The sequence below is a fragment of the Pan paniscus genome, chromosome 3 (assembly GCF_029289425.2).
Source record: "Pan paniscus chromosome 3, NHGRI_mPanPan1-v2.0_pri, whole genome shotgun sequence".
NCBI classification, from domain to species: domain Eukaryota; kingdom Metazoa; phylum Chordata; class Mammalia; order Primates; family Hominidae; genus Pan; species Pan paniscus.
The window spans coordinates 121,267,317-121,285,412 of NC_073252.2; the positions used below are offsets into that span (position 1 = coordinate 121,267,317).

The 18,096-nt window shown below is 41.5% G+C and overlaps 1 long non-coding RNA gene and 1 other non-coding gene across 3 annotated transcripts in view; one reads left to right on the forward strand and one right to left on the reverse strand.

Moving 5' to 3' along the window:
* Positions 1 to 1,884: 1,884 nt before the first annotated feature.
* LOC117980058 (uncharacterized) overlaps positions 1,885 to 18,096 on the forward strand; it is a 334,342-nt gene continuing 318,130 nt past the window's right edge. For both annotated transcript variants that reach the window (XR_004671184.4, XR_010112019.1), the window contains exon 1: positions 1,885 to 2,081. This is a non-coding gene — a long non-coding RNA (uncharacterized LOC117980058). The remainder of the gene's footprint in view (positions 2,082 to 18,096) is intronic.
* Positions 14,267 to 14,338, reverse strand: TRNAC-GCA (transfer RNA cysteine (anticodon GCA)). Its single transcript has one exon. It is a non-coding gene; the product is annotated as a tRNA-Cys (tRNA).

Consider the following 18,096-nt stretch of genomic DNA (forward strand, 5'->3'; position numbering starts at 1 on the left):
ATTCCCACCCAGTTATTATCCAAGGGGTCTATAGTCACTTACCTGGAAGAACATACACCGAGGAAAGGGGAACACCCAACCTTTCAAGAGCTGTTTCAACTTGACATTGATACTCAGAAATTTGAAGAGTCGTTATGGCTTCCCTGTGAGACTGGAGGCACATGGAGACTCTAGGGGGATATCAGCTAATTGGACTTGGTGGTCAATAAGTGGCAAATATGTTGGAAACCTTGATAAGAAAAATTTCCTCCAGGAGGTAGAAGATAAACACTCTGATAAATCAGGGGCTGGCCTTTATCAGTAACACTTTTAGGAATCCAGTGGTCTGGGACATGCTGAAACAACTTTCGGTTGTACCAACTACAAAGCAAAGGACAAATGACTGCACCTCACACCTCCTATCACAAAGAAGGAAGCACAAAACTAGGTAGAACTAATTGGGTTTGGAAGCATCATAGTCCACATCTGGCAATATTGTTCCTATTTGGGGTGATTCCAAATGCTTCCAGCTGTAAGTGGGATCTAGAGCAGAAAAGGGCTTTGCAGTGTGTCCAGGCTGCAAAGCAAGTGGCCTTCTCATCTGGGCAATACAGTCCAGCAGAACCTATAATATTGGAGGAATCTGTGGTGGGAAAATATGTTGTGAGGAGATGAAAGTAAGTCCCAATAGGGGAATCACAATATAAACCTCTAGGATTCTGAAGCAAAGATTTTATAGCATTAGAAAATCAGCTGCTGACTGGCAACTAAGTCCTGGTAGAGATAGAACACCTGACCATGGGTCATCAAGTGACCATGAAGCCAGAATTGCCTGTCATCAACTGAGTTCTGCAAGAGTTATGAGTCAGGCAAGACAAGCAATCCATTTAAGCAATCCATTTAAGACAGAAATAGTACATTCAGGATCAGGCACATGAGGGCTGATGGGCACAAGGCAGCTGCATGAGCAGCTAGAAGAGAACCCCAGGTATCTACCATGTTACACTAGTGTCCTTTTCTTGAGTCACAACTGTGAAGCTATTGCCGTATTGGGGATCTATACGGCCAGCTGAAGGAGGATAGAACTCAAGCTTGGTTTACCTGAGTCACCCTGGAACGTGATGCAAACTGAAAATGTACAGTGGTTGCATTACAGCCAGAGGTGTGCTCAAGGTAGCTCACACAGGCTTCTGAGTGCTGAATGTATGCATCTCTACCCAATCCTGCAACACAGATATCCCACTGGGAGCTTGTAATGGCCACAGTAGGAGTATTGTCACTACACAAAGCAGCAAATGTTGTAAATCAGGACTCTTTTTTCCTCTGGAGAACTGGTTTTGGAATATTTTTCAGCAATCTACTGATGACAGCCCCATCCAACCAGACACTTTACTCAAACCAGAAGAGCTACCTAAAGGTTAGAGAGATCTAGAATATGGAGTAGAGGAGAGATACGACGTGACCAACTGCAGTGGTGGGGACTTTAGCTTGCACCGCTAACCTTTTTCTTAGAATTTTGTCCCAGGAAAAGAGGCCACCATAGTCCTGGAGGAGTTACTTCCAGCAGGTATGTGAAGGCTGTGGATCCAAGCAATGCAAAGGGTATACTCTAGTGGATGTTGTGATATGCCACCCAGATCCCCTGGTGAGTATGGAAGGACTTATTCCACTATCTGCTGGAAGTGCTGCCGGGTGTGTTGCTCAACTGTCAGCCCTGTCTGGAAATTACCTTTGCTCCAACTGAAGGTACCCAGCCCTCTTGATTCAACTCAGGACAACTCTCCAGGGCCATCCCAGTTTCATGGCTTCCCATGGGGTCAACTGAGGCCTTTCATGAGACTAAGCTGCAGTCCTACTTTGCCCTCTGCACAATCTTACTGCCTTCCCTTCCTCCACAGGTGTTGATCCTGAGAGTGCTTTGTTAAAAAACATTCTCCATGCTGACCTCCGTTTTCGAGTCCGCTTCCTGGGGAAACCTGAAACAGGACTTGATGCTAGCAGCTGCCCAGAAGAACCAGATGGGCCACTGTCCTTGCCAGAAGATCTGATCTCCTGTGTATGGCCACCACCTAACACTGCTCACCTCTACATCTAAACCTCAGGTAGGTGTGTCTGTTTGGAAGAACTGTAGGTAAAGGGAGTCTTCGAAATTTAGCTTTTAGTTTTCCAACCTTTATAATAGAGGATGTTGTGCTAGAAGAGGGTTTGGATGGGTGCAAATTGGGTAAGACAACTTACAATATCTGCCACAGTCGTACCCTATATCATTTATTCTTTCCATACAAATAATAACAGAAAGAGCAACATGCGCCTGACAAACATAATGCAATGAATCCTCCTACAAATACATTCTCACCCTCTCCCTAAAAAGGGAGTAAAAAAGTCAGTCACTGAATCTATCTCTGAGTGATGTTCATTTCTACTCCAATTTAGTCACAATCCCATCTTCTTAGCTTGTATCCTAGGGATTAAAATGATAAAAGTAACACCAGCAATTCACCCTATTTAAGATAATGAAAATGGATTTAAAAAATGAGGAAAGAAATGATAAGCCACTGTAACCAACCATCCTCTTCTTTTTGAACTGATCACAAGTTTATTGTGGACGTTTATAGTTTCCTCTACTACCCATTCAATGTTTACTGTGCCTTCATTCAACATCTCAGCTGGCCTGAGTTCTTTTCCTGGTGAAACAATCATCATTTTTGTGCCTGAGGGGTCTGAACTCTTGGCGACCCTACTAGTATGAGGTTTCTATGGTTTCCGGGCGGATTTATTTTTTAATTGTGGTAAAACATACACAACATAAAATATATCATATTTGCCATTTGTAAGTGTATGATTCAGTAACTTTAAGCATATTCACAATGTTGTGTAACCATTACCATTATCTATTTCCAGAACTTTTTCATCATATCAAACAGAAATTCTGTACTTATTAAGCAATATCTCCCCCATTCTACCTCTCCCCACCCTAGTCCCTGGTAACCTATATTCTACTTTCTGTCTCTATGAATTTGCATATTTTGGATTATTTATATAAGTGAAATTGTACAATATTTGCCCTTTTGTGTCTGGTTTATTTTACTTAGTATAAGGTTTTCAAGGTTCATTTATGTTGTAGCATGTATCAGAATTTCATTCCTTTTTAAAACTGAATAATATTCCATTCCAGGCATATACCACATTTTGTTTATCCATTCATCTGTTGATGGATGCTTAAGCTGTTTCCATCTTTGGGTTATTGTGAATGCTGCTATGAACCTGGCATACAAATATCTCTTTGACCTTTGACTTCTTGCTTTCAGGTCTTTTGGATATATACACACACACACACATACACACACACACACCCTTTTTGGATATATATACATATATATACACACACATATATACCTTTTGGAGATATATACACCTTTTGGATATATATACACACATACCTTTGGATATAAATCTATATATATAGGATATATATTTTGAATATATATACATCTTTTGTATATATATATCTATATATCTTTTAGATATAGATACTTTGGAGAGATATATATATCCAAAAGATATATAGATAGATAGATAGATATCCAAAAGATATATAGATAGATATATATATATCCAAAAGATATATAGACAGATATATATCCAAAAGATATATAGATAGATATATCCAAAAGATATATATAGATATATATATCCAAAAGATATATATAGAGATAGATATATATATCCAAAAGATATATACAGAGATAGATATATCTCCAAAAGATAGATATATAGAGATAGATATATCTCCAAAAGATAGATACATAGAGATAGATATATCTCCAAAAGATAGATACATAGAGATAGATATATCTCCAAAAGATAGATACATAGAGATAGATATATCTCCAAAAGATAGATACATAGAGATAGATATATCTCCAAAAGATAGATACATAGAGATAGATATATCTCCAAAAGATAGATACATAGAGATAGATATATCTCCAAAAGATAGATACATAGAGATAGATATATCTCCAAAAGATAGATACATAGAGATAGATATATCTCCAAAAGATAGATACATAGAGATAGATATATCTCCAAAAGATAGATACATAGAGATAGATATATCTCCAAAAGATAGATACATAGAGATAGATATATCTCCAAAAGATAGATACATAGAGATAGATATATCTCCAAAAGATAGATACATAGAGATAGATATATCTCCAAAAGATAGATACATAGAGATAGATATATCTCCAAAAGATAGATACATAGAGATAGATATATCTCCAAAAGATAGATATATAGAGATAGATATATCTCCAAAAGATAGATATATAGAGATAGATATATCTCCAAAAGATAGATATATAGAGATAGATATATCTCCAAAATATCTTTCAGCCAGACTGTAATGAAGTCTTTAACAAGCCATTCCACAATTATTTTTGTCAGGTCAACTATTTAGGGGTGGAGTAGATAATGAAACCAGTGAAGTCTATGGGCATGTGACCATTGCCTTACGCTTATTTTTCAGTGCATTTATCCTCTTGATTAGAAGAAATGATGTATGTAGTGGACCATGTTGGTGAATAAGGCATTCATTTGGCACAAGTAAATTACTGCATAAAGAAGCAATTGCAGTAGGGTGGTCAAATCCATATCCAAAACAAACTATCTGTGAGGACAGTAACTATTCCCTCTATGATGAAAGGATGAAAGGATCCAATGTAAGTTACCTTACCTGATGACTGCCTAGTTCCTTCATGGTCAGGTTGCTCTATTAAAGGCTCAATATTGATTTTCTGCTGCTTGCAGATTAGAAACTGCAGAAGATAGTTTAGCTGTGGTTGAGAAAAATCCATGTTGAGCCCATATATAACCCCATACCTACAGTCTCTTATTTCATAAGCCAACTAAACATAGCTAAGAGAACAAACCAATATCTAGAAAACAGGCAATCTTAATAACCTGACTATTTAAAGCTTCCTTTGAAGAGGAATCTTCACTACTGACCTTCATTACTGACCTACAAAGGAAAGCCACCACTCCATTAAAAAAAATGTGGGTACTTACCCTTGCCAATGTATTATGTAATCTCAAGGTTCAATGAGTGTCCTCTAGGCCCTCTTGGTATATGTAGTTAGGAACTGGGTAAGCAGACTGCACATGAAAATATGTCTCAACCTAGCTATTTCTTTAAGTCTTTAGGTTCTTTCCTCTACATGGTATCAAGAAATTTCTGGCATCTGAAACAACTCTGAGTCTAGGTTTCAGAAAACCAAGTGAACAAATGGAACAAGTGCCAATTGTTTAAGATGAAATCACTGATAACTGCAGCCATGTTGATTAATTCAACCTGATCTAAAATTATTTACCCTCTTTTTTTGTTTAGAAACCTTAGAGTCTGTTCCAACACATATAATCTATGTTCTTGATGTTCTAAATTAGAAAAATGATACAATTGTGTTTGAGTCTTTCTCTCTTTGGTTTAATTTTATAATCTAGTGAATGCTGGAATATGACTGTAGTTATAAGTCTTGAGGCAATGAATGGTGGTAGAAGAGAAGGATAAGGAGAATTGGTACTCATTGCAAGTTATTTATGTGAAGTGAGATTGGTATAGACTCTTAAAGAAAGATAGTTACAACTTCAACATACAGAAGAGGAGGAGCCGATTAAGCTGAACTAGTGCATTAGAGCTTGGCAGTTTAGACACTCATTGCAGCTAAATCCTCCCAGATATCTCCATTCCAGTTAAGGGTGGGGTTGGCAGTGTAACAAGCGATTCAAAGTTTCACATAAGAGACCTAATATGAATGTAAATTCATCTATGTCATAATTCAGGGACTCATGGAATCAGACTCTATATCTCAGTTTTGGCTATGTCAGACAAAAAATGTGGCTGACAAAAGATAAAATGTCTTTAGGGTAATTATAGTAATTCCTTGGTCTCTGATCAGGCCTTAAACAAGAACTAAGAACCTTGGTGTCATCCTTTTCTTTATTTAAGTGCTCCAGTACAATGGAAGTAGTCTGGCTTATGTCCCTCCATTCTGTTCTATAATGGTGGCCACTTGGTCTGTAAAACCTTGTCTTCACTAAGCATCCTGGTGGTCCCAGTGACTGTATTCTGGTGACTGCCAGTAAAGGTTTAGGCAACCTCCATCACTGTGCCCCCTCCCAATAGTAACCAGATCCTCAGTGCTTTCAAATCCAACCAAGTCAGACAACCAATCTCAGATTTCTATTTCCCTCACTTGAAGTACCTCTGTTACCAATTACTTTATGCAGCAGAATTCACTCTAATTGGTTCAAGCAGATACCAGATACTTGGTAGTTAAAGAAGGAGGCCAAAGAACTATGCCCAAGTGGTTGCTACAACAGCTAGGAATGGAGCAGCCCTGAGAAATTTGCTAAGTCCAACAAAGGACTGTTTTGAGCAAAACACTCCTGGCATTGCCTCCTGGTCACTTGGAACCTATAACTCTAGGAACTGAGCTTCAGAAACTCTGCCACAGCTGCCCAAGAAGAATTGGAGGTTTCTGCTTTCCGGGAGACTTGATCTCCTCACCTTGTTCACTTCCACCTTCGAGTTCTGTGTGGTCATGTTGGCTTGGCAGAAGCTAGATTTCATACGGACCTTCACTGCAAGGGAGTCTGGAAAGTGTGGAGTTCATCTTTTGGCCTGTGAAGCACAGGAAGTCAAGCTACAAGAGGGTCTAGAAATGCTGAGGCACTTGCTGGGCATGGTGGCTCACACCTGTAATCCCAGCACTTTGGGAGGCTAAAGTGGGTGGATCACCTGAGGTCAGGCATTCAAGACCAGCCTGGCCAACATGGTAAAACTCCATCTCTACTAAAAATACAAAAATTAGCTGGGCATGGTGGCATGTGCCTGTAGTCCCAGCTACTTGGGAGGCTGAGGCAGGAGAATTGCTTGAACTCGGGAAGCGGAGGTTGCAGCAAGCAGAGATCGTGCCACTGCGCTCCAGCCTGGGTAACAGAGTGAGACTCCGTCTCAAAAAAAAAAAAAAAAAAAAAAAAAAAACACAGAAAAGAAAAGAGAAATGCTGAGGAACACAACTCATTGTTCACTTTTACAGGAGCTGTCAAACCTCTGGCCCTATTCTCCATTTAATGAAACTTAGCAGATGGTATAGGCAGGTCACAGGTGGGAGTCAGAGAGGCCATTTTAGCTGTGAGTGATTTCTTCTTAAAGATGAGGAATTTCAAAGGAAGAGTGGAGCTATGGAAGAGGTACTTGTAATTATGATATAAAAATAGAAAGCAGATGTGTAAGATATTATAGCAAAAAAGGAAAAGAAGTCCGTATTTACAAAACAAAGAACTAATGGCATTTCTTTTCAATCTCCTAAGGTATGACAATGGTGCAGCCAAGAATAACAAAGAACAGGAACTAGAAAAAATGAATTGCAGTTTCTCTTAATTTTCATTCATATCTAAATCCTCTGTTCTTGTATATTCAAATAAAAACAGCAACAGGAACTTAGCTTTGGGCTAAAACTGGAAACAATTCAGGTTGTTATACTTTTTTGAAAACAAAATTTAATTTTTTCAGGTTCAAATAAATGCAATTCAAAGTAATGAAATGATAATCATGAATGATAAGTGAGGGGGGAGGACAACATGGGAAAGAGATGAGAAGATAGTAATTAATTTGGGGGAAAGTTCATATCTGCTATGTACAAAATGTTAGAATTATAAACTCAAGATGTGAAAATTAAAAGAAACCTAGAAACCAGTTGAACTTCTCCCTGCAGGCAGAATTTCTTCTGTATCCCTGACAAACGATTCATCTTCTATCTTCCACTTGACTATTTCTGGGAACAAAGAACAAGCTGCCATCTTGGTCATCAAATGATAAATAAATGTAGTTTGGTATAACTCTTTCTTAGTAAAATTTTGCTGATATCCAGGGATTACTGTTTTTTTTTTTAAGTTCTTATAACCTATGTGGTTTGTTCTTTTATTTACTAATATAGTTTCAGATTTATTAGACTGCTCAATAGATGTGAAAAGATTTTTTTTAAAAATTCCACTTACAATCAGAATTAAACATATCAAGGGGATTTGTGCCTTGGGTAGTTTTCAACCTTTCTGTCTAAACATCCCATTCAGTACTCAAACTGTTTTCAGCAATGGGCACTGCCAAGAGAAAACCGTTCAAACCACCAAAGAAAATAAAATTCATTTATATATTTTAATTTAATATATTATATATTGAAGACAAAAAGGCAGGGGAAATAGAATGGTTGTTTATAAAAGTTGACTTACACTGATTTACCTGTTACTGAAATAATTATCAAGTGCAGTGATATCAAACCCCAACATTAATTCGGTTACATACTTACCATTTACTGTGAGATTTACATTTTCCTACTGCGGCAACTGTATTGGTCAAAACTCTTTTGGATTGCAAATGACAGAAAAATCATTAAAATGGCTTATTTATTTTACTTTATTTATTTTTTTTTGAGAAGGAATCTCGCTTTGTCACTCAGGCTGGAGTGCAGTGGCGCAATCTCGGCTCACTGCAACCTCTGCCTCCCCGGTTCAAGCGATTCTTCTGCTTCAGCCTCCTGAGTAGCTGGGATTACAGGTGTGTGCCACCACGCCTGGCTAATTTTTGTATTTTTAGTAGAGACGGGGGTTTCACCATATTGGTCAGGCTGGTCTTGAACTCCTGACCTCAGGTGATCCACCCGCCTCAGCCTCCCAAAGTGCTGAGATTACAGGTGTGAGCCACCACACCCGGCCTTAAAATGGCTTATTTAAAAGAAGGAATTTATTGGCTTACATCACTGAAAAGGTGATTGATTTAGATATGGCTGTATCTGGGTGCTCATATGATATGGTTAATCTCTCACTCTCCTTCTCTTTCTTTCCTATGGATGACTGTTCCTCACTGATGACAGGATGGTAGAGTGCAGCCCCAAGTCTGTATGCTACCACTTATTCCAGCAGTCCCTAATCTTTTTGACACCAGTGACTGGTTTTGTGGAAGACAATTTTTCCATGCACCTGGGAGTGGGGGATGGTTTCTGGATGATTCAAGTGCATTACATTTATTGTGGACTTTATTTCTATTATTACATTATAATATATAATGAAATAACAATACAATTCACCATAATGTAGAATCAGTGGGACCCCTGAGCTTGTTTTCCTGCAACCAGATGGGACCATCTGGGAGTGATGGGAGACAGTGACAGATCATCAGGCTTTAGATTCTCAGGAGCTGGCAACCTAGATCCCTTGCATGTGCAGTTCACAATAGGGTTTATTCTCCTATGAGAATCTAATGCCACAGCTGATCTGACAGGAGGCAGAGCTCAGGTGGTAATGTGAGCAATGGGGAGCAGTGTCCTGCTGTGTGGCCCAGTTCCTAGCAGGCCACGGACCAGTACCAGTATGTGGCCTGGGGGTTGGGAACCCCTGAGTTATTCAGTTCCACTAGAAAGCAAGAATGGCTTTATTCTAATAATTTCAGCAAAAGTTCCCAGCTATCATGAGATCAACTTGGTTCATATGCCTGTTCCTGAAACTTAACCACTATAGACTGAATAGGCTGATGGCAGTCACATGTTTACTGCTGGAAATAGGAAGGACTGCATGTGATGTGAAGTGTACAAAGCCCCAGCTGACAAGGCAGTGCAACCCTGGCTATTTTCTGGGCAAGGCTGGTGCTCTGGTGCTGGACTTCATTTGCCTGAAGGAAGCAGTGCATTTTTCTAACTTGTGTGAAGACATTGTATGGACTAGCTGTGGCCCTGGAGCCATGTATGTGGATGGGGTCGGCCCCACTGAACCACTGAGACTGTGAGTGGGAGAGGGATAGTCCTCTGAATGAAAATTAGGTTCACCTTCTATAAGGGAGAATGGATGCGCAAGCAGAACTATTGGATATACATTACAGAAAGTAATGCCATTACTGTAATTCTGAATCTTGCCTTGTAGAGCAACTCGACTCTTTAAGTCTACTCAACTCAGCTCAACGCAATCCAACAATTATTTTTTATAGGCCAAAGTGTGTGTGTGTGTGTTTGCACACACACCTGTGTGCTGGGTAGGGAGGTGTTACCAAAAGAAAAGAAAAAGACCTACCTTCAAAAAGCATAAAGTATTCTGATTTTAAGCCACGCCAACTATGAAAGTTTTTCTTAAATTCGACTCTGTTATACCAAATAAATTAAAAATTATGCAAAATTAAAGATGGTAGCATGTTTCTTTAGTTGCTTTTTAGCAAAATAATCTGTGTATTTCAGTGAATTACACAACTATTAGATGTTCAAATACGATTATATTCTGGTAAACTTACAAAATTAGGAGTTGAAAAATTATTTACTTCATTATATTTGTTATAGTTATATCAGTCCTTATTTCCTAACAGTCTGAAATAGCAGCCAAATATAGCTCCTGTAGAAGGTCATCTTAGGTTTTCAGGTGACTTTTAATTACCACTTAGCTTTAAACTACTACTAGTAACTCATCGTTTAAAAAAATTAAATTAGCCTTTTATTTCTGTAAAGAAAACTCACCTTTACTCTCCCTTTACTGTCCTGTAGGAATTTTAACAGGACATGCATTAACTTCAGACCTTAGGGAAAGCACAAAATAAACAGCAAACTGATAATATTATCTCGCCAAAGTAAAACAAGGGATGGAGGCGTGGGGAGAGAGGGCGGGCAGTAACTAAGTGCCAAACGGGATTTGTTTTTACTTAAACGTTTACAGAGCATCCGCGAGAACTTCCTTCTAAGCTAAATATGTCATCTAGCACCTGAAAAAATTTAAGTCTGGTTCTTTCTGGATAAAAGAAAGCGCACAGGATTTAAGTGAGTAAATACTTAAGTGAGTAAATTCTTAGAAAAAACAAAACCTAACCACCACAATTGGACTTTGGAACTTTTTTCCCCCCTTAGCAGCAGGCTGAAATTTTCAGTTCCTCGGCCACTGATCAGGGAATTCTGCGCTTCAGGCTGTGTACACCCGCAAGTCTGGAAGGGTGATGATGATGATGTGATGATGAGTTAGGGCAATTATAACCACGGCAAAAAAAAAAAAAAAAAGAGAGTTCGCAGGGACGCAGCGCTGCCGCCGCCGCCGCCGAGGCCGCGACCACGGCCCGAGCCGGCCACCGCGCGTCAAAGGAGCCATTCAAGGCCCGGCGAGGCGCGGGGGTTGAGAAGTTAAGGAGCGGGAGGTGGCGCGCCGGGGCCGCGGCCGCGCCATTTGCATTTCAATGCGACCCGCTTGTTGACTCAGTGCCCGGCGCTTCCGCAGCTCCCACCAGAATCTGCCTTTGTTGGTTTTAGCTCCGGTCAAGTCCACTTCTTGCATCGGGGGAGCCGCGCGCATTGAGTTTGTGTAGTCAGGCAGAACGCTCGACAGGAAGGAAGGAGGAAGGGGCGCTGTGCGCGGCCATTGTCTGGGCAACCGGGCTTAAGCAGCCGAGTGACTATTTAATCTATAAGGTGCACTTGAATCCCTCGCAAATCCTCTCAGTGTGGAGCGGAGGCACCCAGACAGGGACAGATGGTGCAGAACCCCTTTGTTTAAGAATATGGAAATGCGCTTTTTCCTTTACTTAAGGTGGTCCGCTCTTTTAACTGTTGCTATTCCCCCTTGCTGCATTGTCAAGGAGAGGGCATGAGAGACTCATGGGTCTGGTCAGCCCTGCCGAAGCGCCTCCGTATTAAGAAAAAGTAATTGCTGGAAGGGAGTCGCCTCTTTTGGTGGGCTATGAGTACAGTGGAGACCCCACGTACCCTTTTGGTGCCCTTTGCACTTAGGCAGAGAGTAGCCGAAAGAAGTGTGTTCAGAATTCTTGCAAGATTGTTTTTCATGGGCTCCCTCTCTTTCCTTTTTTCACATTAAACATCAAGTTCGGAGGTCTCGGGTTGCTTCCCGTGCACCTACGGGAGAAGGGAGACGTCTTGTCCTCAGGGGGCCCTGCTGCTTCGCATTGACCTCTTGGGCTTGTAAGCAGAGAGGTTGATGGGCAGGATGGCCGCTGCAGCTGGGCCGCACCTGTGCTTCTGCCTCCACAGCTGTAATTTAGAGTGTGTTCAACATCAGGCTGGGGAAAGGTACACATAGGTTTGGGGTATTGTAGAAAAGTGGAAGACTCTGCCCATAGAGCCCTGGAGCATGGTGACATTTCACAAGATAGCTTTTCTGATCTTCCTAACGACATGGAGGACTCCACTTGCAGCGGGACTGGGGATACACTAGGACCATCAGATCCCACCCCTAGTCAGTCTGAAATGAATTCAACCAACCGTCCACACATATAAGTCTCAGTTTTTGTTTAAAACATGCAGTCAGGCGAGGCGCAGTGGCTCACGCCTGTAATCCCAGCACTTTCGGAGACCCAGGCGGGCGGATCACTTGAGGTCAGGAGTTTGAGACCAGCCTCGCCAAGACGGTGAAACCCTGTCTCTACTAAAAAATACAAAAATTAGCCGGGCTTGGATCCCAGTTACTCAGGAGGCTGAGATGGGAGAATCGTTTGAACCCAGAAGGCGGAGGTTGCAGTGAGCCCAAATCGTGCCACTGCACTCTGGCTTGGGCGACAGAGTGAGCTGTCTCAAAAAAACAATAAAAAAAATACAGTCATGGTCCTGCTGGGCTGTTCTAGCCATAGTAATACAAAACAAAGGAAAAATCTGAAGGGACAGCTGTCAGGTAAAAATCAAATTCGTTTCCATTTTCAGTACATATTAAACAGGAAGCAGGTAATTGTCTTGTGGTTTTGAAGGTAAAATAAAGAGGACACATTATAAAATAGATTGTTGAAGTATTTTAATCTAGGTGTTTCAGTGTCGGGCATGTTAATACATTTCTGTAAAGAGGTAGATGTCTGTTTGGTCTCTAATGCAAACACTTGACTATGTGAAATGCTCACATCCATTTTTAATTTTTCTTAAAAGGCACTTTCTCTTCCCAACCACGTGGCTGCAGACTTCTTGCTCTCAAGTTGTCCTGACATGCTCTGAGAGCACACACAACATACATAAAACACCTGGATCTGTGAATTAATTACTGCCTAGGCTACCACCAAGAAGCTTTCCAAGTGGCCAAGTGCAAGGATCTTCTGTTTCTTATCCAAGTACATTCTTTCATCACGGCCTCGGTCCAAGAATTGACCCTTAACTATGAATTCCTGCTTCATTTCCATTTCACTCAGCCATTTTAGAGCAGGAAAAAGCCAGAAGCAGGTGTCAGCCAGCAGGTGTGGCTCATAATTCATATTTTTCACAGAAGCATCATTTGGAGGGGAAAAAATCTGTCTAAACTGGTTTCAAAGTTAACTTATTAGTATAAATTTTTTTAAAAAGATAGGCCAGCCTGGGCAACAAAGTGAGACCCCTGTCTCTACAGGAAAAAAAAAAATTAGCTGGGTGTGGTGTTGCACACCTGTTGGCCCAACTACTCAGGAGGCTGAAGTAGGAGGATCACTAGAGCCCAGGAGGTTGAGGCTACAGTGAGCTGTGATCAGGCCACCGCACTCCAGCCTGGGCAACAGAGTAAGTCCCCATCTCTAAAGAAAAAAATAAAAATAAAATAAAAAATTTGGGAGTGGCGAGGGTCAGTGTTTTTTCTTATAATACATGCTCAGCCGGGCGCGGTGACTCACGCCTGTAATCCCAGCACTTTGGGAGGCTGAGGCAGGCGGATCACAGGGTCAGGAGATCGAGAGCATCCTGGCTAACACGGTGAAACCCTGTCTCTACTAAAAATACAAAAAAGAAAAAAAATTAGCCGGGCGTGGTGGCTGGCGCCTGTAGTCCCAGCTACTCGGGAAGCTGAGGCAGGAGAATGGGGTGAGCTCGGGAGGCAGAGCTTGCAGTGAGCCGAGATCGCGCCACTGCACTCGAGCCTGGGCAACAGAGCAAGACTCTGTCTCAAAAAAAAAAAAAACCAAAAAAACAAAAAACATGCTTAAGTGTTGCTTGGTAAACAATTTGCTTAGAAATACAAATGTTAACCTGAGACAGCTTTGCTTGCAGTTTTTTTTTTTTTTTTGAGACGGAGTCTGGCTCTGTCGCCCAGGCTGGAGTGCAGTGGCGCGATCTCGGCTCACTGCAAGCTCCGCCTCCCGGGTTCACGCCATTCTCTTGCCTCAGCCTCCCCAGTAGCTGGGACTACAGGTGCCCGCCACCGCCATGGTCTCGATCTCCTGACCTCGTGATCTGCCCCGGCCTCCCAAAGTGCTGGGATTACAGGCGTGAGCCACCGCGCCCGGCAAAACTCCAGAGCACAGAGGGGGCACCCGGATTTGAACCAGGGACCTCTTGATCTGCAGTCAAATGCTCTACCACTGAGCTATACCCCCACCACTGCTTCTACTTTTAAAATGTTACAGGTTTTTCCTTTTGCATAGTGAAAAATGGAACACAATGTTATTATTCCATGGACAGGTGTGAGCTTGAGCATATTATGTTCTTTGGCTTTCTTTTGATTTTATGTAATGTGTCTTTTGTTGGACTTCATTACAGTGATGGCCTCCCCCTCTGTTTCTGATTAAACCGTGAAACCTCACACACTCACTGATATTTTTTACTTTGTTTTGGTTAGTAAGTAAGTTTTGGTGATGAGACTATGAAGCCACAAATTCCCTAAAGCCCTGGAATTCAGTTAAAAGGAAACTACTCCATCCAGCGAAGAGTTTTGGTTTTAGTTGAACCCGGAGCTTTGTGTTCATTCATAGTTAATAAATAATGCCCATTCATCTAGCCCAAGGGGACGAGATTGGGGATGCTCACATTCTATGGGGTGAAGAATTCCTAGAGTGCCTAAGACCAGTGTGTTATGTGGGACCTCGATTAAAGGTCAGAGAATGAGACTATGTATTCCCATAGGGAAGGGATACTTTAGCAACTGACTCTACTTATGAGAGGGTTCGGCCAGCTGGGACATGAATTCAAAGGCTTTAATTATGAATCAGTTCCCATAAGACTATTATGTCTGGATTGAAAGTGTTCAAATTGAACTGTAATTTTTAGTTTCTGCATTGCTTGCTTGGGTTTGAAATGGAAATAATTATGGTGATCCTCCATACCAGAAAGAAGATTATTTACAAGTGCACACCAAAATTTGCATTCAGGTGTGGAATTAGTTTAGGAAAGCTCTCCAAGTCAGAATCTGTTTTCCCCAAAGTCAGCACAGAGCCCCAGTTGCTGCCTCTGAAAGATTTCTGTCGCATCTTATCTGGTATCTGTGGTGGTTGCCAGTATCAACTGCTCCCTCTTTGGAAAGTTACTCCCTTGTCTGTGGTGACAGGACACGCTCCTGTTTTTCTCCTACCTCCATGGCCTGTCCTTCTTAGTCTTTTTTGGCTTTTCCCCTTTGCCTATCCCTTACTTGTGCTCTCTGAGAAGTTCTCTCATTGGGAGAGAACTCTTTCCTACATTCTCCCTTGGTGAGCTTTCTGGGAAATATTTCTTGAACACACCGTCTACTCTCCTGCCTCAGGGCGTTTGCACATATGATTTTGTCTGCTTAGAATGTTCTTTCCTCACATATGGCGATATGTGGCTTGCTTCGTTGTTTAGTTCTCCAGTGTCACCTTTAGATGAAGGCTTTCCTGGTTATCCATAGAAAATAGCAGGTATCTAGTCAGGGCTGGGACTAGGCGGAGGCAAGCAAGATACCCAGGGTACAGAATTTAAGGAGGCACCCACTCTCATGCAAGGGCAGGGTGAGCACCTGAGAATGAGTGCCTCTCTACATTTAGTGTCCTGAGTACCTCGCTTGCCTAAGCCATCTGGCCCTGTACCCAGTCACTCTCCAGTCTCCTTATTTTTCTTCACAGATGTTATCACCCCCTAACATATGTACATAATTGATCACTGTCTGTTTCCCCACCCTTGCCCCACCCACGCCATGACAGTGTGAGCCCTGTGGGAGCAGGCCCTTGTCTGTTTTAGTTTTTGATGTATCCCTGGAGCCTAGAACAGCTCAGGACATAGTCAGTATTCAGTATATGTTTATATTTAATTAAATATAATGTATAAATGGCTACCATTCATATTATTGATGGCTCTCAAATTTGCAAAAACAAGGTTTGTAAATGGACCTCTCCCCTTGATGCCCCACAAGCTTTTTAAACTCAGCATATCCAAAATTGCGTTTAATACCGTCTGCTGCCAAAAACCTACCTCCCATTTGAATTATCTTTTCAGATGAATAGCACCTACATGCAGCTCAGATCAAAATGCTAGAGATGTGGTAACTCAGGCTTGTCAAGTTGCTCGGGAAATAACTCCTGCCCTGGTCATCTCCATCCCTAGGGTCCTGCCCTCTCATTCAGGCCCTCCTCCCTGCCCTCTCATTCAGGCCCTCCTCCCTGCCTCCAGGGAAAACTGCCTTCACCTTTCAACTGATCTTGCAAATACTTTGCCTTTTTCTGTTGGAAACTTCCACCATGTTGCTGTGAAGGGAGCTGTCTAAACCACACATCTGATCATGCCACTTCTTTACCTTATTCTCCTTCCACATAGCCCCATAGGTTTGAAGATCCAATCCAAATTTTGTAGATGAGAAGGCCCTTGTGATCTGCTGCTGAGCCTCCTGTGCCTACTTCCTCTCTTTTCCGGCCCCTGTGTTCTACCCTGCCTCCCCACCCAACACATAGTCTTTGTGCTCCCTTACGGAATACTTGGAATTGCTAGAAACATCTATCTTCTTCTTCTTTTTCTTTTTCTTTTTAATTATACTTTAAGTTCTAGGGTACATGTGCACAACGTGCAGGTTTGTTACGTATATATACATGTGCCATGTTGGAGTGCTGCACCCATTAACTCATCATTTACATGAGGTGTATCTCCTAATGCTATCCCTCCCCCTTCCCCCCACCCCACGACAGGCCCCAGTGTGTGATGTTCCCCTTCCTGTATCCAAGTGTTCTCATTGTTCAATTCCCACCTATGAGTGAGAACATGCGGTGTTTGGTTTTTTGTCCTTGTGATAGTCTGCTGAGAATGATGGTTTCCAGCTTCATCCAAGTCCCTACAAAGGACATGAACACATCCTTTTTTATGGCTGCATAGTATTCCGTGGTTTATATGTGCCACATTTTCTTAATCCAGTCTATCATTGATGGACATTTGGGTTGGTTCCAAGTCTTTGCTATTGTGAATAGTGCCGCAATAAACATATGTGTGCATGTGTCTTTATAGCAGCATGCTTTATAATCCTTTGGGTATATACCCAGTAATGGGATGGCTGGGTCAAATGGTATTTCTAGTTCTAGATCCTTGAGGAATCGCCACAATGTCTTCCACAATGGTTGAACTAATTTACAGTCCCACCAACAGTGTAAAAGTGTTCCTATTTCTCCACAAGCCCTCCAGCACCTGTTGTTTCCTGACTTTTTAATGATTGCCATTCTAACTGGTATGCGATGGTATCTCATTGTGGTTTTGATTTGCATTTCTCTGATGGCCAGTGATGATGAGCATTTTTTCATCTGTCTGTTGGCTGCATAAATGTCTTCTTTTGCAAAGTGTCTGTTCATATCCTTTGCCCACTTTTTGATGGGGTTGTTCTTTTTTTTCTTGTAAATTTGTTTGGGTTCTTTGTAGATTCTGGATATTAGCCCTTTGTCAGATGAGTAGATTGCAAAAATTTTCCCCCATTCTGTAGGTTGCCTGTTCACTCTGATGGTAGTTTCTTTTGCTGTGCAGAAGCTCTTTAGTTTAATTAGATCCCATTTGTCAATTTTGGCTTTTGTTGCCATTGCTTTTGGTGTTGTAGACATGAAGTCCTTGCCTATGCCTATGTCCTGAATGGTACTGCCTAGGTTTTCTTCAAGGGTTTTTATGGTTTTAGGTCTAACATTTAAGTCTTTAATCCATCTTGAATTAATTTTTATGTAAGGTGTAAGGAAGGGATCCAGTTTCAGCTTTCTACATATGGCTAGCCAGTTTTCCCAGCACCATTTATTAAATAGGGAATCCTTTCCCCATTGCTTGTTTTTCTCAGGTTTGTCAAAGATCAGATGGTTGTAGATGTGTGGTATTATTTCTGAGGGCTGTGTTCTGTTCCATTGGTTTGTATCTCTGTTTTGGTACCAGTACCATGCTGTTTTGG